The sequence below is a fragment of the Felis catus genome, chromosome F2 (genome assembly GCF_018350175.1).
Source record: "Felis catus isolate Fca126 chromosome F2, F.catus_Fca126_mat1.0, whole genome shotgun sequence".
Lineage (NCBI taxonomy): Eukaryota > Metazoa > Chordata > Mammalia > Carnivora > Felidae > Felis > Felis catus.
The window spans coordinates 27,869,611-27,891,901 of record NC_058385.1 but is presented as its reverse complement, the minus strand read 5'-3'; the positions used below and the strand labels follow the sequence as shown (position 1 = coordinate 27,891,901).

The 22,291-nt window shown below is 36.8% G+C and overlaps 1 long non-coding RNA gene across 1 annotated transcript in view; it reads right to left on the bottom strand.

The window, feature by feature from the left end:
* The window catches only part of LOC123383048, a 192,983-nt gene that overhangs the window by 48,637 nt on the left and 122,055 nt on the right, over positions 1-22,291 (bottom strand). Inside the window, exon 3 of the long non-coding RNA XR_006592305.1 lies at positions 18,897-19,571. This is a non-coding gene — a long non-coding RNA (uncharacterized LOC123383048). The remainder of the gene's footprint in view (positions 1-18,896; positions 19,572-22,291) is intronic.

The window sequence follows — 22,291 nt, the reverse complement described above, 5'->3', positions numbered from 1 at the left end:
ACTCATGTGATAAAAGACTATTATCTAAAACACACAAAAAAAGTCAACACTCAACAATAAGAAAATGAACAACCTGATTAAAAAATGGACTAAAGACCTAAACAAACACCTTACTAAAGAATATACACAAAAGTCAAATAAACATGCAAAAATGTTCAATATCATACATATGTCATTAGAAACTCATAAGGTAAAGCAACGATGAAATACCACTACACACCTATTAGAATGACCAAAATCTAAAACACTGACAAAACCAAATGTTGGCAAGGATGAGTAGCAACAGGAATTTTCATTCATTGGTGTTGGGAATGCAAAATGGTACACCCACTTTGGAAGATGGCTTGGCAGTTTCTTACAAAACTAAACATACTCTTACGCAATCACACTCGTTGATATTTACCCAAAGAAGTTAATAACTTATATCCAAACCAAAGAACTGCACATGGATGTTTATGGCAGCTTTATTAATAATTGTCAAAACTTGGGAAAAACTAAGATGTACTATTGATATAGAAAGATGAGTGTCAGGGGAGATGGGGAAGGAGGGACGAATAAGCAGAGCATGGAGAATTTTTAGGGCAGTGAACTATTCTATATGATATTACAATGGTGGAAACATGTCATTATATATTAGTTCAAACCCATAGAATATACAACACCAAGAGTGTATCCTCATGTAAACTGTCAACATAATATGTGAATGTAGGTTCATCGCTCGTATAACTAGTGCACCACTCTGGTGGGGAAATGTTGATGGTGTGTGTGTGGGGCAAGGGTTATGTGAGGTTATCCGTTCTTCTGACTCAATTTTGTTATAAACCTAAAACTGCTCTGAAAAGCTACATCTATTTTTAAATTTTTAAATAAAACTAAAGAAAGAATAATGTGCTAATATTCCTTGCTACAACACCATCTAGATAACATTTTTATTTTGCACCCACGGCTTTTCATTCCAGCTATGGCATCTCAGTGCCAAATCACCAAAACAAACAAAGCAAAATTTAAAAAAAATTCAGTACACACACACACACACACACACACACACACACACTACCACCACCACTATTACCACCAGTGACAGACTAACGAAATGCTACAATCATTAAGTTAAAAAGTTGTAAGATGTAATTGTTTGAAACAATAAAAGATGTATACAATAACATTCTTTTAAGGTTTGGTTATAAGAAATATTGAATGACAGTTATTCATATATAAATATACATATAGAATTATATATTTGTAGAAATTCATTATTTTCATCCAAAATTTCAAGGATTAGTCTCAATTGAGCCAATAGGTTTAATCACGAGTCTGCAGACTTATCTCATAAAGGACCCATACTTAATATTTCTGGATTTCTGGCAATAAGGATCCTGTCACACTCACTTTTGCCTTCATAGTATGAAAGCAACCATAGACATCAGTAAGTGAATGGACATGGCTGTGTTAAAATAAACTCTTATTTACATAAACAGATGGAAGGCCCACTTGACCAGCAGGCTATAGTTTGCCAAACTCTGATCTTTATAACAAACACTTAACTAGAACTGCTTGGAAACTCATGGAAGAAAATATTAATAATGCTAATCCCCTTGAATTTTTTTCTTAAGGGAAGACAACACTCTAATGTCAAGCTCTAAAATTTCTTAACATTTTAGGGTTTTTTTAAGTTTGCTTGTTTGTTTGTTTGTTTGTTTTGAGAGAGACAGAGAGAGCGTGAGTAGGAGAGGGGCAAAGAGAAAAGGGAGAATTCCAAGCATGCTCCATGCATGGTCAGCACAGAGCCCGATGTGGAGCTCCAACCCACAAAACAGTGAAGTCATGACCTGAGCTGAAATCAAGAGTCGGATGCTCAACCAACTGAGCCACCCAGGCACCCTGATAACATTTAGTTCTTAAGATTACTTAGTTATGGTAGTTAATTTCACTATATCTAAAATGCAAAAATTCACCTTTTTGTTGATTTATAGGAATCAAATTATATTTTAAAACACCCCTACAGCTCATACTAAAAAGAACAGTGGTATGAATACTCATAGAATGAGGCATCTCCCAACCAATTAGGAGTTTCTCCACCAGAATATGAGTATATGTACCCATATACTGTTCCTTCCTTATTACACACCAGCAGTCAGTTCTCCAAAGGTTAATCTCTCTCCCAACTACAACACCACAACCTATCCCTCCTGCTTGCCCAAGAACATGTCTCCAGACATTCTCTGACTTTTCTCCAACATTGCTCTTAATTTTATCCTCTCTACTGGAACATTTCCATCCATTTATTTGTATGCTGTTACTTCTCTTGTCTTTGAAAACAAAACAAAACAAAATCTCTTCACCCCACTTTCTCAAACTGCTATGGCCCATGTTTGCTCTCCTTCAGAGAATTGTCTGTCTCTAGTCACTTTCTACTTCCAAAACTGTTTTTGTTGCGGCCACCAATTCTCTCAGCATGTTAAATTCAATGGTTGATTTTTAATAGCATCATATTTGACTTCTCCAAAGCATTTAACATAGTAAAACCCTCTTTTTTCTTGGAAATACTTTCTTCACTTGGCTTCAAGCTCCCCATACACTTGCACTTTTCTCCTACCTAGATTCCTTCTTAGCCTCCTTTGTGATTCCTCCTTTTTCATCGCTTCTCGGCCTTTTGGCTAAGATCAAGTGTGATTCCTCCTTTTTCAGACATCTTCATGTTGAAGTACCCAGGACTCTGTCCTTGAACTTCTCCTGTCTATCTAATCAGTCTCTTGATCTTATGTGCCACTTCTGTAATGACCTTCAGAGTATTTCCAGAATTCAGCTGCTTCTCACCATCTCCACTGCCACCTTCCTGTCAGATCCACTCTCACCTCTGCTCTGAATTGGTGCAGTATACTCCCCCAAAGTCTCTTTTTATTGCTTCTTCACTTCCTTCTCCTCCCTCTAGGCTTTTTTCAAGTGTCATCATCATAGTGATCCTACCTCATCCACCCTATTTAAATGAACAAGACAGGGGTGCCTGGGTGACTCAGTCCATTGAGCATCCAACTCTTGATTCCAACTCAGGTCATTTCACCTCACAGTTTGTGGGTTTGAGCCACACATCAGCCTCCACACTGACAGCACAGAGCCTACTTGGGATTCTCTCTTTCCCTTTCTCTCTGCCCTTACCCCAATTGTGCTCATTCTCTCTCTCTCTCTCTCTCTCTCTCTCTCTCTCTCTCTCTCTCTCTCAAATTAAATAAGTAAACTTAAAAAATAACAAATAAAATAAAATAACAAGACACCCCACCATTCCCCCAAAACTTACTATTACCCTGACCCATTTTAATCTTCTTCCTGGCAAGTTTCTAAATTCAATGTAATTTTCAATTATAGTATACCTAGTATATAATTTGCTTTAAAATGATGTTTATTGTCTGTGTCCTCTCTCAAAATATAAGCTCCATAACAGCATTGATTTTTATGTTCCTATCTATTGTTTCCCCAATCAGACAATAGTAGGTTCTCATAAATGTTTTTGAATGAATATATTTATGAAAATGTTTTGTGTGCAAAGATACTATTTTTCCATTCATTAAATATTTATAGTCTCAAAAGACAGGGCACTCCAAAATATTTTATATAGTTGCTTCTCTCACTCATTATACATACACACACACACACAGACACACACACACACACACACACACACATCTTATATCTGTATTTGTAATAAATTACATATGTTAAAATTAATTTATATTGTCATATAATTATATGGAAATATAATATGCAATAAATTTGCATACATATAAAATAGATATTTAAAATATCTATAGATGATATATAATTTCATATTATATATAATTTATTATAATAAAATCTATCATGATATATATAATATCATGCATGAGATATATATATGCATATATATATATATATACATGAGATAAGCAGGTAAATAAAATATTCTGAGTGCATACTATATCTTGAGACTATGAATTTTTAAGCATTAGACAAAAAGTATCTTTGCATGCAAAAAAACACTGTGTATAGGATAGACCAGGTATGCTGCACAAACAAGTCACCCTCAAAATCTCAGTGGCCTCACACCATAGAGGATCTTTCCTAGTCTTGCTATGTATGTAACATGAATCTGCAGGGAAGTTTATGCCACATAGTCACTGAGGCACCCAAGTTGATCTGAAGCTCTCTAGAATGTTCCTGGTCACTGCAAGAAAGACAGAGACAAGGAGAGCTTTGCAAACTGCTCTTCCATACTTCGATGCAAAAATCAGTTCTGACCACAGGATGTTTGCCAGAGTCGCTGATATGGACCTGACTCATTCAAGGTTGCTGGGAAGCAGATGGAGTGTTGGTGAGCACTACTATCTTTAACATAATACCTCATCATAATATTACTCTTTACTATATCATAATGGCAAGATATGGTGAGCTGTGCACCCTGCTGGAGCCTCTTTAGAGCCTAAGGTACATTGCCAAATGTATGACACCAAGACTTCAATTCAATTCCAGTTTGAATTAGTTCTAAAATGAGAACAACTCAAAACATATAGTGAGCATATGACCAACTAACCAATGAAGCATAGATGTGGTAGTCTTTGACATTCTTTATATTTGACTTTAAGCAATGAACATTTTAAACATTTTTGGCAAGGGTAGCAATCAGTAATAATAATGCTAATAAAAATAATATGCATTAATAAGTGAATATCTACAGTGTTTCAACCACCTTATATACATTGCCTCATTTAACATTATTTTAGCAGTGACTCTTTCAAGACAGATATTATTATCATCATTTGACCAAAGAGAAAATTAAAGTTCTAAGAAGTTAAGTGACTCACTTGCTGAAAGTCACACAGCTAGTACCTTCCAGAGCTAGTATTCAAATCAAATCTGACTGATTCCAAAGCCACTGCATGCAACTATTGAAAACTGAAATAATCAAGGGGCATGCCTTATGATTTTGGGGGCCATACAGAGTGATTCCACAAATAAAAGCAATAATTCAATGTCAATATTTACTCAGTAAATTTGAAAATTCAAATCAAATGACTTTCCTGGATTGTTCAATAATAATTATTAACCACAACGAAGTAAGCTAACCTCTTTCTTTCTTTTTTTTAATTTTTTTAACATTTATTTATTTTTGAGACAGAAAGAGACAGAGCATGAACGGGGGCGGGTCAGAGAGAGGGAGACACAGAACCCGAAGCAGACTCCAGGCCCTGAGCTGTCAGTACAGATCCGACGCGGGGCTCGAACTCACGGACCGCGAGATCATGACCTGAGCCGAAGTCAGTATGCCCAACCGACTGAGCCACCCAGGTGCCCCAACCTCTTTCTTAATATAATGTTAAAAAGAAAAAAAGAAAGAAAACATAATTACTCCTTCATTGTCCAAACTGTGAATTAGCCAATAAGCTAGATTTTCAGAAAGAAGACAGGCTTCTAATACCACACCTGTCCCTGGTCAGGGTTAGTTCAACTTCTCTCATTAACTAACGTTTATCTATTTCATAATTTCCTCCCCCTGTAACAAATCCTGGATTCAAATCCACCTTCTAAGCTTGCATTTTCTAATCCATATTGAAATCTAACCATATTTCCCCCGGGGCGGGGCGCAGCTTCCTGGAGTTAAACAGGACACATAATAACACTCCTCTCCATCTGTTTCCACTCCCTTATGTGGTCTACAGCCCTCTCAATTTTTTTCTCCACTACATCTAGGAATCCCTCAGGTGATTATACCTTCGTGCCATCTGCTATCCAGTTCTTCCTGCTGTCAAGCCACTGGGGCCTTTCAAACACAGAAATGACCTTGATCTGAAGTGTTGGAGAAAGCTACCTTCTCAACAGCTAGCTTCACCTTAAGATGCATAAAGCTGATAGATGTGCTTGCTCTAAAATGCCTTAGCTAAGTTCCAGCAATGTCCGTAATTCCTTGTGGATACCTCCCATCCTGAGTTCTGTGCTGTTACTCTGCTCTGCCTGTCTCCTTCAAATGAATAGCCTGATGTTGGTTTGTCTTTGGACCTTGGGTGCTGCCCTGGAAGAATCTTTGTTTAAACCCGTTACAACCTTCTGACCAGCCTCATCCTTCCCCACAGATATCCTTGCCCTGAGAATAGCAAAGCAAACCCTAATTCAGTCCATCATGCTGGCTCCTGCTTGTCCAGTCTTTGCTCGATGAGAACAATGAGAATGAGGGAGACAGTAGGGAGGGAATTCCTTATAAAGCTACAGGTACATGAACCAAAGCTGTGAGTGCTGCCTCTAAGTCTCCAACGTTGAGCCAGTCACCTTTCCCTCCAAAAGAGTGGCTGCAATTGCTTGCTTAGTGATTAAATCAAGGTCAAAAATTTGTGGTTGGTGGTGTTATTTTGTTACTGTTGTTCTTATGTTGCTTTTCAGCCACCTACTAAGATGGCTAAACTTGAATACTTTTATATGGAAAATACATTTCCAGTGTGTTTGTCCCTTACCACTTCAGACATAAGGGCTTATGAATCTTGCTCTAAAATTTGTTGGGATTCACCAGGGTCATCTTGTGATCATAAGGTCCTAGGGAGATGCTAATGAATCTAAGCTTTTGTTTAGTGCCTGGCCTTTTGTGTAGCCTCTTTTGAGCAGGAGACCACAGAGTTAGGTTAGAGAATGATCTTGAAAACAGTTCTTTCAGTGACTCGCATTAACCCCACAAATCATTCTTGAGCCCTTTAAACGTGTGTCTTCAGTTCCTACTGTTTCTTTAATTCTTATTCTCCCTTTCTGCTCTCCTACCAGCATTTGGGAGAGCAGTTTTCCTTCTATTTGTCAGGCTTAACACTTTGTCCTATTTTTTATTCCATCTCAATCTTCTCTTGGAAACTGATCTCGCTCTTCAATCATTCTATCACCAATAGCGTTTTCCCTTCTGCCTACAATAAATTCTGTCTTCACTATTTTTTAAAGCCAGAAAATTTCTCCTCAGCCATATGACCCCTTAAGCTACTGCTTCATTTCATTTATTTCTTTTCCCCTGAACAATGTGAAAGAATCGTATTTCCCCAGCTTTAATTCTACACTGTTTTTAGTCCTTCACCTATCGAAAGCTAACTTCACCCTAGCCACTCTTCTGAAACTGGCCTCTCAATGATCAGCAAGGATTACAAAATCGATGGACCTTTTTCAGAAATGATAGTGACTTTACAACTTTTGACACTTCTTTCTTTTTAAAAATAGTCCTCAGGGCGCCTGGGTGGCTCAGTCGGTTAAGCGGCAGACTTCAGCTCAGGTCATGACCTCGCGGTCCCTGAGTTTGAGCCCCGCGTCGGGCTCTGTGCTGACATCTCAGAGCCTGGAGTCTGTTTCAGATTCTGTGTCTCCCTCCTTCTCTGACCCTCCCCCATTCATGCTCTGTCTCTCTCTGTCTCAAAAATAAAATAAAATAAAATAAAATAAAATAAAATAAAATAAAATCGTCCTCTACTTCTGAGACACTATAATGCCCAGATTTCCTTTCTGCCCTGGGCATTCTTGACCTCCTTCTCTGGTTCAGCCTTGGATTCCCGAAAACAAGCATTCTCTAAAGTTTTGTCCTCAGGTCTTTCCTCCTCTCTTTCTAGCTTCCCCTTTTATTATTCTCATTCCAACGCCCATCATTTTTTAAGTTTCCCTTAGGAGTTGTGGCCAATGCAAAAGGTAAAAATACAGTATATGAGATAAGGTCTGAAAGGAGAAAGGCAACATTTTCATTATTTAGAAATCATGTGATTGTGTACATAGAAAGTCCAAGTGACTTTGCAGATGAACTGGTAACCTGAGAGATTTCGTCAATGTTGTTGGACCCAGTGCCAACATACAAAAGTCAAAACAGGTAAAAGTGTAACAAATGCAATAATAAAGCACCTATCACAATAAGAAGAGAATATAAAATTCCCAAGGAAATCCAATAGAAATGTGAAAGATCTTTAAAGACATTTTTAAAAAAAAGAAGAAGAGGGGCACCTGGGTGGCTCAGTTGGTTAAGCGTCTGACTTCAGCCCAGTCATGTTTTAGCGGTTTCTGAGTTGGAGCCCCATGTCAGGCTGTGTGCTGATAGCTCAGAGCCTGGAGCCTGCTTCAAATTCTGTGTCTCTGTCTCTCTCTGCCTCTCCCCCACTCACGCTCTGTCTCTCTCCCCCTCTCATGCTCTCTCTCTCCCTCTCAAGAATAAACCTTTTTAAAAAAGAAGAAATGGAGATACATATTTTATTAGTGAATGAGAATTGTATTGCCACCAAAAAATGTGGCAATTTTCCCAAATTATTCTTTAAAAATTTCAACTTAAACCAAATAAAACACAGTTCATCATGGAACTGAAGCTGATTCTAAAGTCTATATGGAGCTATTAAAGGCTAAGAACAGATAAGATTATTTTGAAGAAGAGAAGGAATGAAGGAATACGTGCCCTAGAATTAATGTAATGCTATAGCATTGTAGAGAGCATGATATTGTTAAAAGAATAGACAAATAGACAAATAGGAGAAGGAGGAAGTACTGAAGCAGATGCATAAATATATAGAAACTGGGCATGTGACAGACATACATTATATCGGGATAATTAAATAATCATATTTTCAAAAATATATATCTATCACACATAATATATAAATATACACAAATTGTGCCTATAAATTTTTGTTTCTTGGGGTGAAAAAGATCTGAGACAAATATGTTAATAAAATTTTCAACCCAAGTAGTAGGTGCCTTAGTATCTATAAATTTATGTGCTTGAAATATTTCACATTGAAAAATAACAACAGAATAATACATTTTAATGCTTAGTTATTGGGTATTTTTTAAAAAGTGATAAGACAAAATGTGTAGTCATTAAGGATTCATACTTTTTTTATAGAGTTTTTTAATAAAAGAGGAAAATTATCAGGATTATTTTCTTAGAAAATGTTTTGAAAATTATTTAAAAAAACACTATTTTTTAAATCTTAAAGAATCTTGGGTGAAAAAATATATATATTATTAGTATATATATTAGTATATATACTATATATATTAGCATGTATATATAGTATATATATACTAATATATATAGTATATATGTATATATATACTATATATATAAGTATATATATACTATATATATGTGTATATATGTATATACATACACGTATATATAGTATATATAGTATATATATATATACTATATATACGTGTATATATATAGTATATATAGTATATATATATATATATATATATATAGTATATATATTAGTATATTATTAGTGGTGAAGGCCATAAGTTAGTTCACCAATTTGAATCATGCTATATTTTACTTAAGAACCAGAAATCTAGATCTTTTACATATTTTGATTGACTTCCTTAATTTTCTGCTATTTGCTACTTGACATATAGTTTTGTGTTTCTACATACATTTTGTACTTATAATTAAACCAGTGTAATCGATTCCTCAACAAAATTCTACAAATCAGAAATGTAGAAATAATTTTATGTTCATATTCAGGAGTATAGTGAAAAAATTGGAAAATGGCTCCAAATTATTTTTTTCTGAAAATATAATAATAACTTAATAACTTAGCTATTAACAATCTTCATTCTTAATGGTGAGTCACAAGAGGCAGTAAAAATATTTCTATCTCCAGTCCTCAGTGGAATACTACTTGGCAATGAGAAAGAATGAAATATGGCCTTTTGTAGCAACGTGGATGGAACTGGAGAGTGGCATGCTAAGTGAAATAAGTCATACAGAGAAAGACAGATACCATATGTTTTCACTCTTATGTGGATCCTGAGAAACTTAACAGAAGACCATGGGGGAGGGGAAGGAAAAAAAAAAGAGAGGGAGGGAGCCAAACTCTAAGAGACTCTTAAAAACTGAGAATAAACTGAGGGTTGATGGGGAGTGGGAGGGAGTGAAGGGTGGGTGATGGGCATTGAGGAGGGCATCTGTTGGGATGAGCACTGTGTGTTGTATGGAAACCAATTTGACAACAAATTTCATATTAAAATAATAATAGTAATAATAATAATAATACTAAAGCTCACATACCTCCTTCAAAAAATAAATATTTCTACCTCCAGTTCTAAATTTTTCCCTGAGGTCCAGATTTCTGTACACAAGTGTATACTCCATACTGTACCAGGTAGAATATCAAAAAGATGTCTTAACCTCAAAAGAGCCAAAACTCTTCACAGCTGCACCCCACTGCACCAGACCTGTTCTTTCCCAAATCTTCCCCATCTCAGTATGTTATTCCTTTATCCATCCAAGAGTCAACCCATAGCAACTATCCTTGATTTTTCTTTTTCTCTAACCCCAATAGCAATCAGTACACTGACAGCTCTACCTTCAAAACCTCCCCAGAATCCTCTGCTTTTCCATGCCTGTTGCTAGCTTGCTTGTCCAAAGTTCCATCATCATTCACCTAGCCATTTTAACAGACAGATAAATGACCTCCTTACTTCCCTCTTACTTCTTTATCCATTTTTTGAGAGAGAGAGAGAGAGAGAGAGAGAGAGCATGAGTATGTGCATGAGTGGGAGACGGGCAGAGGAAGAGGGAGAATGAGACAGAGAGTCCCAAGTAGGCTCCACGCCTGGCGTGGAACCCAATGGAGGGTTCAATCTCATGACCATGAGATCATGACCTGAGCTGAAATCAAGAGTCTGACGCTTAACCCACTGTGCCACCCAGGTGTCCCTATATCCATTTTTCATACTAGTAAAATCACTGGAGTGATTTTTTTAATGTAAACCACATCAAATAACTTGACTTCTGCTCTAAACCAAATTCAAAATCCTTTCCGTGTTCTGAGAAGTTACACAAGCCTAATTTAGCCAAACTTCAATCTCTTCTGCTATTGCTTCCCTTTCTCCATTCCTTATCCAGTAAAGTACAGACACTGCAATCATCCTCTTGCTTTTCCGATACCAGAAGACTTAAAGGCTTCTGAATTTATTACTCATTCATTCCTATGTTCCCTGGTCATTACCGGCCAGCATTTTGTCTTATCTCCTCTAAAATACTGCCTCTTCAACCCTTTCCGGACCACTGAAACAATAGTACTGCTCCTCGGTCATGCTAATATCTCACGGTGCTAGAATTTTTATTTCTTCACATCTCCAATCACTGCCTTCAATGATCTTGTCAATTTCTTTGTCTACTTGTGGACTATCTTCCCTAAGTAGAAATTGGGCTTTACAGAAGAGGAAGACTGTGTTGTTCGCCACTTTATTCCCAGGTCACAAAACACTGCCTGGCACATCGACTAGACCCTCAAATGCAGGTCCTCAAAACTCTACCTGGCCCTCAAAACTATTTGGTTAAAAAGTGAATTCTAAAAAAACAAATCAGGAACAATAATATGATGTATGACATTGCTAGTATTTAACGTTTCTGATATTCTATCTATTGCAATAAAACATGAGACTCATAGAAAGATACCTTGGAGGATAAACAAGGTTAACCAGGAAATATGTATACCATTTATCATTTAAGATACATGTATTTATACATGTGTAGATACATATATATACATTTATTATATGCACACAAATATTCACATGTAACCAGGAAATATTTAAATATATAATATGTAACATTATAGTTTTTGTGTAAGTAAAAATTACTTAACTGCATGGGGGAAATACATTTACTTCACTTCTTACAACTAGATACATTTTGATATGTCAAAAAATTGAAATAAAAATCAAACTTCAAGATACTGGGTAAAACTATGGGAGTTTTTTGTACCTCGAGAAGAGGAAAGATTTCTAAACATCAAAAAATAATGAAAATAAAAATAATAGAAGTCACAAAGTATAAGACTGTTGGATTTGGTTACATAAAAATTTAAATTTCTATTTATTAAAAATAATACTATAAATCAAGTTAAAAACAAAAATTGACTTCCAAAAATGTTTTTCCAATTTGTAACAGAAAATGTTTAATATACTTAATATATTAAAGCCATATAAATCCAAAAGAAAAATAGCTTAAGTGTGTAAAGTATCAAATTTATAAAAATAGAACCACCATGTACATGGAAAAGATATTTACTATCATAATTCGAATCTACATGTTATAAAAACAAGGTACTAGATGTGTGCTCATGCATACATGGTGAAATTATAAATTTATCACTTTATTTCTGGAAAAAAATAGCAAATTATGTCAAAGGTTTTGACAAGCTCTTGGCTTTGACCTATTCTACTTCTGTTCCTTTTTCTTAAATAAGTAGAGATGCATAGATTTAAGTTTAAGGGGGTTTGTTGGAAAGTAACAAAATATAAAAATGTGAAAACATCTAAAAATCACACAATTAGGGAACTTCTTTTAAAAAATGCCACATCAGTGGCATCTGGGTGGCTCAGTTGGTTAAGCATCCAACTGTTGATTTCTGTTTGGGTCATGATTTCATTATTCATGGAATCGAGGCCCTTGTGAGGCTCTGCACTGACAGCATGGAGCCTGCTTGGGATTCTCTCTCTCTCTCTCTCTCTCTCTCTCTCTCTCTCCCCTCACTCCCCTTCCCCCCACACATGTGTTCTCTCTTTCTCTGTCTCAAAATAAATGAATAAACTTTTAAAAAGTAATGCCACATCAACAGAAGACTGTCAAAATAATACTTTGGCACAACTTTTAGCAACATGGATGGGGTGTTTTCAGTATCCAGAATAAAAAGAAATCTTTATTACATTCATATGGTATGAATTAGTTAGGATAGGTTGGGTTAAACTGTAGTAGCAAATATGCTTCCAAATTTCACGATTTAAATTAGAGTTTATTTGTTACTCTCACTACATGTACAACGTGGGTCAGCAAGGGGTATTTACTCATGGGGGTCACTTGTGGACTTGGACTAATGAGGATCCATCTCAACGAACAGATGTTTCTATAAGCATCGTGGTAGATAAAGAGAATCACGAGGAATCATGCATTGGCTCATACTACACTTTTCTTCACATTTTACAGCTCAAAATAAGTGATATGGGCACATCTACCTTAAAAATGGGTGGGATCGGGGCGCCTGGGTGGCGCAGTCGGTTAAGCGTCCGACTTCAGCCAGGTCACGATCTCGCGGTCTGTGAGTTCGAGCCCCGCGTCAGGCTCTGGGCTGATGGCTCGGAGCCTGGAGCCTGTTTCCGATTCTGTGTCTCCCTCTCTCTCTGCCCCTCCCCCGTTCATGCTCTGTCTCTCTCTGTCCCAAAAATAAAATAAAAAACGTTGAAAAAAAATAAAAAAAAAATGGGTGGGAAATGCAGCCATGCATGTCCCAGAATAGCTTTATGTTTCCCAAGTTTAAAAAATATATTCCCAGGTGCCTGGGTGGCTCAGTCAGTTGAGCATCCAAGTCTTTATTTTGGCTCAGGTCATGATCCCAGCATCATGGGATCAAACCCTGCATCAGGCTCTGTGCTGAGAGTGGAGTCTGTTTGAGATTCTTTCTCTCTCTCTCTCTCTCTCCCCTTCTGACCCTCCCCTCCCCACTTGCATGCTCTCTCTCTCTCTCTCTAAAAAAATTTAAAAATAATTAAAAATATGTATACATTTAGAAAAACTCTTTTATGGTGTTGTAGTTCCAATGTTGTGTGATGGGTTCAGAAATATGCATTTAATGATTATGCTTCATACTCTAATATCTATCATGTATATCAGATATTATATCTAAAAAGATAATACAGTAAAAATGGAAATATAAAAATAATCACATGACTGGACCAGGAAGTTTAGGTGTTTAGAAGCAGCCACTGACTTGGTGATCTGCCTCATATTTCAGTTCCCCTGGAATTATTATGCTACTTTCTTCTAATTAAAAAAAAAAAAAAGATACATAGTCTTTCGCCTTCAGATACCAAGTCTGCCTCCCTATTGTCAATATGTTTGAACTACATACTTATTGCCAGTCTATCTGACTTCATTCATTTGTTTATTGATTCATTCAATCATTTAGTCACTCACCAGAGATTTATGTAGCACGTATAAGTCAAGACCTATGTTAGATTTTGAGGATGTAATAATAAAAAAACCAACTTCACTTTGCTGTGGTAGCAATAGCCATGAAATATAAAATTATGAAAAAAGTGAAGTACAATAATAAAATCAAATCCATTATTCTTGTGGTACGGGAGACATGATAAAATCTGCTTAGAGGGATTGGGAAAGAACTTTATGGAACTGATAATTCATTTGGGACTTAAAGAATAATTTGTGTATCACCTCAGGACTTGGAAAAAAAGAGTATTCATGAATATTCCTATGTAACAGGATCCTCATATAGACTGGCATAAAGAGAATACAAGTCTTAAAAAAGGAAAGAACACCAGAATATGAGACTAAAGGAAGCAAAAAGGGCTTAATTCTTTTAAAGTGAGAAAACTGATTATTCATAATTGAGCTGCTTTGTTTTAGTTTTGTTTTTCACTTTCTGAATGTAAACTTTGAGAGTAAGTCTTCAAATGAGTTCATACTTGAATGTTATCCCAAGAAGTTTGTTTTTGTTTTGCTTTTTTATTTTTTTTTAATTTTTTTTAACGTTTATTTATTTTTGAGACAGAGAGAGACAAAGCATGAATGGGGAGGGTCAGAGAGAGAGAGACACAGAATCTGAAACAGGCTCCAGGCTCTGAGCTGTCAGCACAGAGCCCGACCAGGGGCTCGAACTCATGGACCACGAGATCATGACCTGAGCCGAAGTCGGACGCTTAACCGACTGAGCCACCCAGGTGCCCCTGTTTTGCTTTTTTAATACAGGAATTCACTGGGGTTAAAATAGGGAGTAACACAGTGACTGATTTATATAACTTAAGATCATTTTGACAGTCATTGGATGACAGATTGGCTGAAAGCAATACTAAGCTGGGACACCATTTAGAAGGACATCACACTAGTTCTGGGGTCAAGAAACAGTGAGATCCTAAACTAAGTTGAAGCAGTGGTGATAGACAGGAGTATTTGCAGACAAATTTAGGGGATAAAGTGGTAATTGTTCACATGAGGAGCATGGGAGGGAATTTACAGATGAGAAAGTTAAAAAAGAGGGAAGGCTTAAAGATGACCCTTAAGATTTGGATTTGATAATCAAGTGGAATTTTGGTGCCAATGATCACGAGAGAAAATATAGAAGGAGGGAGAGGTCATCAAGTTGTGAGGTTTGGGAAGGGCTAATGAAGACTTCTGCATAACATATAGGGAGTAAATGTACTTACAAAGCATTGTTTAGATTAAGTTGAATCAACCTTTTCAAATCCATTCACATAGACCAAACAAATTGAGCCTCATAACTCCTGGCCTATGTGGTGGTACTACTTTACAGCTTTTCAGGTACATTGCTGAAAGACACTGTGGAAGGAAAATCCTCTTAGTGAGCAGAACTAGGAATAGTTCACCTGGTTGTTCATTTTCCTTGGAAAGGAAAATGGTTAGAGGTATTAATCTGTATATTTTAATGGGCTGAGGCCAGCAGGACTTGGAAGAAACATAATTAGAATAAGTGGTGACAAAAAAGTACGGGGAAGAGGCATGTGGAAGAACCTCTATAAATGGGCAAATTAGGTGAAGATATTTGTGTCAAAGAATGACCTTAGTAGAGAAAGATTTTAATAATCAAGCATGGAAAATGGACCACTGAGTGGATACCAGTGACCTTTTCCCCAGCCACTCCTATCACTGCCCGATGGCCTCAAGAACAAAGTCACCATGGCGGCAGGAATGGAGGTTATGCATGGGCTCACCAACATGGGCTTTCACTCCTTGACCAAGGTCAGCCTGGCTACCTCCAGTTCTGAGTGCCCATTCTGCCCACAGCAGAGGCCTATGCTATATCGTCAATATGGAACCATTCTCCAAGATCAACTAGCTACCTGATAGCAGGCTGATTTCAGTGTACTGCTTCCATTATGGAAGGTGCTTTACTCTTACCAAAATTGACATTTACTCTGGATACAGATTTGCTTTCTCTGCATGCAATATAAAAACTATCATCTGTGCACTTATAGAATATCTTATCCACTATCATGGCATTCCACACAGCATTGCTTTGGTCAAGCAATTTACTTCACAACAGTTAAATGTGACAATGGGCTGATGCTCATTGAATTCACTAGCCCTGATGTGTTCTCTATCATCCTGAAGCAGCTAGTCTGATGGAATGATGGAATGGCCTTATAGATTCAGTTACAGGGGCATCTCGGTGGCTCAGCAGCTTAAGTGTCCTACTCTTGATTTCAGCTCAGGTCATGATCTCGTGGTTCATGGGTTTGAGTCTCGCATCAGACTCCACCCTGACAGTATGGAGCCTGCTTGGGATTCTCTTTCTCTCCCTCTGTCTCTGCTCCTCCCTCCTGCCTCAAAATAAATAAATAAACTTAAAAAAATATATTCCAGCTAGGTGGTGGTATGTTGCAAGACTGGGGCAAGGTTCTCCAGGAGGATGTATATCCCCTAAAATACTGTCCAATATATATGTCCATACCCAGAATCATGAATCCCCAAATCAAGGGATAGAAATGGGAGTAACTCCACTCATTATTATCCTGAGTGATCTACCAGCAAAATTATTGCTTCCTGTCCTCTCAGCTGTAAGCTCTGATGGTCTAGAGATCTTCGTTCCAAAGAGCAATATTTCAATCAGCAAACACAATAATAATTACATTGTAGTGAATGTTAACCATCTACTTTGGGCTCCTCATGCTTCTTCCTAAACAGGCAAGAAAGGGGTTACCCTATTGGCTGAGGTTATTAATCCTTATTATCAAGGATCCTTATTATCAAGGACATTGGGTTGATACCTGGAGGAAGGAAGGGATATCCTAAATACAGGAGATCCCTTAGAGTATCTCTTAGTACTTCAATGTTTTGTGATTAAATGAAAAACTACAACCTGTTTCAGGCAGGTGTGCTAATGGCCCAACACTTTAGACATGAAAGTTTAGGCCATCCCAGTGGCCAAAGAACTATGACCAACCGAGATGCTTGTTGACGGCAAAGGGAATATGGAATGGATAGTGGAAAAAAGTAATTATAAATACTATCTATAATCATCAGACCAGTTTCAGGAAGAAGGAGTGTAATACTATGAGTATTCCTTATTTAATTTTGAATAAGTATGCGTATATACTAGCCAAACATTTTTGTTTTTCCTCTCTTATCCCTCATCATCGAATATGAGATGCTACTATTAGTTACCTTTATATAACAGTGAGTTACAGGATATCAAGGGATAACAGCAAATATCACTCAAGAACTTTGTATCTTCTTCTGTGGAAAAAGAAAAGTATCTTTTCATTTTTAAGTAGAATAGTTGTATCCTGGTAGGTGGAAGTATGACTTTGTTATTGGCTTTATTTGGATTTTAAGTATGGGTTAAGGAAATGCATATAAATGTGGTGGTGTTTTTGTTGTGTCAACTTGACTAGGCTTCAGACCCCAGGTATTCAAATACAAATCTAGGTATTGGTGTTGAAGTACTTTGTAGATATAATTAAAGTCTATAATTAATTGATTTTAAGGAAGGGAGATTATTCTAGATAATCTAGCTGGACCTGAGCCAATCAGTTGAAAGGCTTTAAAAACAGGGCTGAGGTTTCCTGAGAGAAGAAATTCTGCCTGCAGACAATAGCTTTGACTGTACCCAAGAATCCCAGTCTGCTCTTCTTAGTGGCCTGCCCAATGGGCTTTGGTATTGCCCAGACATGTCCCGTAAGCTAACTTACTGCAGTAACTTCCTCAGTATGTATCTTCTAATGGTTCTGTCTCTCTGGTTGACTCCTAAGTGATGTAAACAGGAAGCACATGTGTGCTGTGATCACAACTTAGTAGACTATATACCAAACAGGTATGAGAAAACTGTGGGACTAGACTAAATCTGAAGTGATGATGATAAAAAAGTCAAACAAAAATGAAAATATTTATTAACAATATATTCTTTATGCACGGTTTGATCAAATTTGTCTTCTTTCTGAGAACCGTCCTCTGAAAACTTCAGCTGTGGGAAATTAAGCAAATCCCAGCAAAGAGGTGGCATGTTGCCTTATAAATTATTGAATCTGTCAGTTATTGAATTTGTTTTCTATAAACTCATTTCTAAGATGACTTCGCTTGCCTAGCATGAAGCCAAGCTCAGATTCATTTTTTATGTGGCAAATTTCAGGAAGCATTTTATTTGACCAATGATGGAGGGCAACCCAGTCCACTGCTTGGCTTTATCAGGATTTTATTAAATCTCCTCTGAGGCTCCTCAGATTTTCACTTTTAGAAATAAATAATGCTTTAGGCCTTGCTTAAATCATTTTCATTATTTTGGGGTGCTTTTTAAATGATTTATGTTATGGTGCTTTAGTTGTTGACCTTATTTATGATGGCCATAATACAATTCTCTGTATTTCCTTTAAAATAATAATAATGATGGCAATATGTTGAGGGGTTACAATATGCAAGGTGCTCTGCTAAATTCACTATAGTGATTGCCTCATTTAACCCTCAAAAGTCCTTTGAGGTAGGTACTGTCATTATTCCCAATTCATAGATGAAAAAGTAGAAGCACAGAGAAGGGAAAAATAACCGGCCACAGGTCACATAACTAATAGACTCAGCTCTGTATAAGTAGAACTCATGTTCTTAACCACTGTGGGTTACTGTGATTAATTTAGAAGGAAAAGGAAATTAAGTATTTTTTAATTTCATAATTGGTTAATGTCCTAATGACTGACTTTTAAGATGAATACATTAAATGTATTATTCACTCCAAAAGCAAACAAAACTAGCTTGTTTTTGTTGGTATTCCCAGAAGTTTTTTCCTGAAAATTGATAACGCATAACAAAGCATTCTCATTCCTGATTCATAACATGACAGAATATATTCTGTTTTCAAACTTCTAAGGACAATAAAAAAATTTTCTTGACTTACCAATATTTTAATAGTCGAAGACAGGTATTCTAATTAATGACTGGCCTTTCCCTCTTTCTTTCCTTCTTCTCTTTCCTTCCTTCTTTGCTGCTATTATTTCACTTTTGAAGAGTACTTGTGGATGCTTCCCTTACCCAACTTTAGAAATGTATAGACCTTTCTTGAAGTCAAGATTAGTTATGCAGTCATTGCAAGCCTGAGTGAAACTGACAAACAAATAAACACTGTTCCATCTTCCTGACCATGATGTCTCTCTGAGAAGCTCTTGTTCCCTCTTTTCCTTTGGAGAAAGAAATGGAATTCTTCACACATATTAATGCCTTTACTAGATTAGACTTACTGGAGGTTTATGCCGCAGCACCATGGCTCAATATCTCTTGAAGATGTGTCTTCTCTCTTCTCTCTCCTTTTCTTTATCTCTACCTTTTGTTTCATCTCCGTCCCTGTTTGTATGAAAGTACGTCTTCCTCTCTGACTCCTCCCTTGGCTGACATCCATTCTTTCCCATTCAAGGGAGGAAATTTAGGAAAGAGGACTAGTAAAGGAACATAGAGTGATATTGAGCAAGACTAGAAGTGCTGAATTTCTCTAGGGAGATAATGAATCAAGCAGAAATAGTCTAGTATGGTTCTTCTTCCTCAGCCCAAGGATGCAAACCTGTTCGTCATAATGACTCTGGTGGGAGAAAAATAAAAGAGCAGAGAGAAGGGCTCAGTCATGTTTGGTATTGTACAACATGGAAGAGGATCAGTATAATTTGCTTTCTCAGTTTGGAATATAAGCTACAAATAGCAATTGTAGACAGCACTGCCCTAAATTGAGAGATATCCATGGGTTTCCAATGCAGTCTAGTTCTAACTCTGAATGATTCATGAGAGCGGGTACTCATTTGCCAGGCTCCTCATCTATAATAAGCCTAACTCTTTCAAGGGACACTGATAAACCTTTGTATAGCTGTATTGACTGACTAAATGTTCTCCTTTAATAGGGTAGACAAAAGGGATTTAAATAGATGGCACTTGAAATACCCTCCAGTTAGAAATGGTCTTATAATAAATGTATCCTTATTAACTATCACAAAATGTAAAGCCTGAGGTGACCAAGTAAGATCGAAAGCCATGTGCCCTCACAAACAGCTGAGATGAGGAGCACTACCCTCAAAACACCATGAAATGTAGGACAGGGATTAAGAACACGTTTTCAGGAGTCAGACCACCCGGTTTCAAATCTGACTTTATGTCCCACCTACTGTGCCACTGCAACCACTCAGAGAATTTCTTTTTACTTCTGTACCTCAGCAATAATACTTCCCTTATAGGTGTGCAAAAATTGAATGAGGTAATGTGTGTGAGATATTGACTCACTGCCCAGCACATAAAAACAGCTTAGTGGAGGTTAACATAATTAAGGGAAGAGAAAGATTTACAGTTGCTTTCAACACTGAAGGATATGCTTTTTTTCTTTTTTTAATTTTTAATTTTATTCTTAATTTTTTAAAATTTACATCCAAATTAGTTAGCCTATAGTGCAACAATGATTTCAGGAGTAGATTCCGTGGTGCCCCTTACCCATTTAGCCCATCCCCCCTCCCACAACCCCTCCAGCAACCCTCAGTTTGTTCTCCATATTTATGAGTCTCTTCTGTTTTGTCCCCCACCCTGTTTTTATGTTATTTTTGTTTCCCTTCCCTTATGTTCATCTGTTTTTTTTAATGAATTGAGGTGAATTTTTAAGAGAAAGACTTTAAGATAGACGTAGCATTTCATAGTTATCCTGAGGCTCTAACTTAGCGTTCTAGTTGCTTATTTACTTCTCTGTGTCACCTTCTCCAAATTCCATTAGCTGGGACAAGGACTCTGTTTTCTCCCTCTTGTATTCTCATCACGGCCACCATGTGCAGCATATAATACAGTGTTAGTGTAAAGAAAGACGGTGACTAGATATAGTATTATGTTGGTTTTAACTACTCACTTTTTCCCCAAAATATATGATTTTCCAACAGGAGATCATGATATTTTTACTTATTTCGTTTTCTTTTTTAAATTCATTTTTTAACTTTGTACTTGAAAACATTTTCAGATTCACAAGAAGTTGCAGCGATAGTACAGGAAGTGCCATGTACCCTTCACCCAGTCTTCCCCGGATAGTTGTTGCCAACATCAAACCCAGGAAACTGACATTAGTACCATGTGTATGTAACTATATGCTATTTAATCACATGTGACAGCTTGTGTAACCACCACCACAATCAAAATATATAACTATTGCATCACCCCAAAGATCTCCCTCATTTTACCATTTCATAGTCACTTCCATTTCCTTGTTTTTCTTTTCTCAGTCTCTGGAAGCCACTAGTTGGTTCTCCATGTCTACCGTTTTGTCATTTTGAGAGTGCTATCTAAATATAATTATGTAATATGTGATTGTTTTTAGGACTAGATTTTTTTTTCATTTACCATAATGCGCTTGAGAACTAAGTTGTTGTTGCACATATTAATAGTTTGTTCCTTTACAGTATTGAGTGATATTTTTTGTATGAATGCACCATAGCTACCATGGCTTATTTAGCCATTAACTCATTAAAGCCTATCTAGATTGTTTACAGTTTTCTGCCTATTAAAAATAAAGGAACTATGAACATTTGGGTATGCAGGAGTTTTTTTGTTTTATATATATATATATATATATATATATATATATATATTACTTTTTTAAATGTTTATTTTTGAGAGACAGAGAGAGAGACAGAGTGTGAGCAGGGGAGGGGCAGAGAGAGAGGGAGACACAGAATATGAAGCAGGCTTCATGCTCTGAGTTGTCAGCACAGAGCCTGACACAGGACTCAAATGCACAAACCATGAGGTCATAACCTGAGCCGAAGTCAGATGCTTAACTGACTGAGCCACCCAGGCACTCCTATATATCTTTTAAATCTTTATTTATTATGAGAGAGAGAAGAGAGCACATGTGAGGGGAAGGGGGAGAGAGAGAGAAAGAGAGAGAGACAGAGAGAGCGAATCTTAAGCAGGTCTCATGCTGTCAGTGCAAAGCCCGATGCAGGGCTTGATCTTGTGAATGGTGAGATCATGAACTGAGCCAAAATCAAGGGTTCAACACTTAACTGACTGAGCCACTCAAGTACCCTGGGTATGTAGTTTTTTTATGTGGCTATAAATTTTAATTTCTTGGGATAAATACCCAGGAGTGAAATTATTGGGTCATATGATAAGTACACATATAGTTTTATAAGAAACTGCTAAAACATTTTCCTGAGTGACTGCACCATTTTATATTCCCATAGGCAATACATGAGAGATTCAGTTTCTTCACGTCCTTGCCAGCATTTGGTCACAGTTTATCGGCATTGACATTTTACCAGTATGAGTAAATTTAGA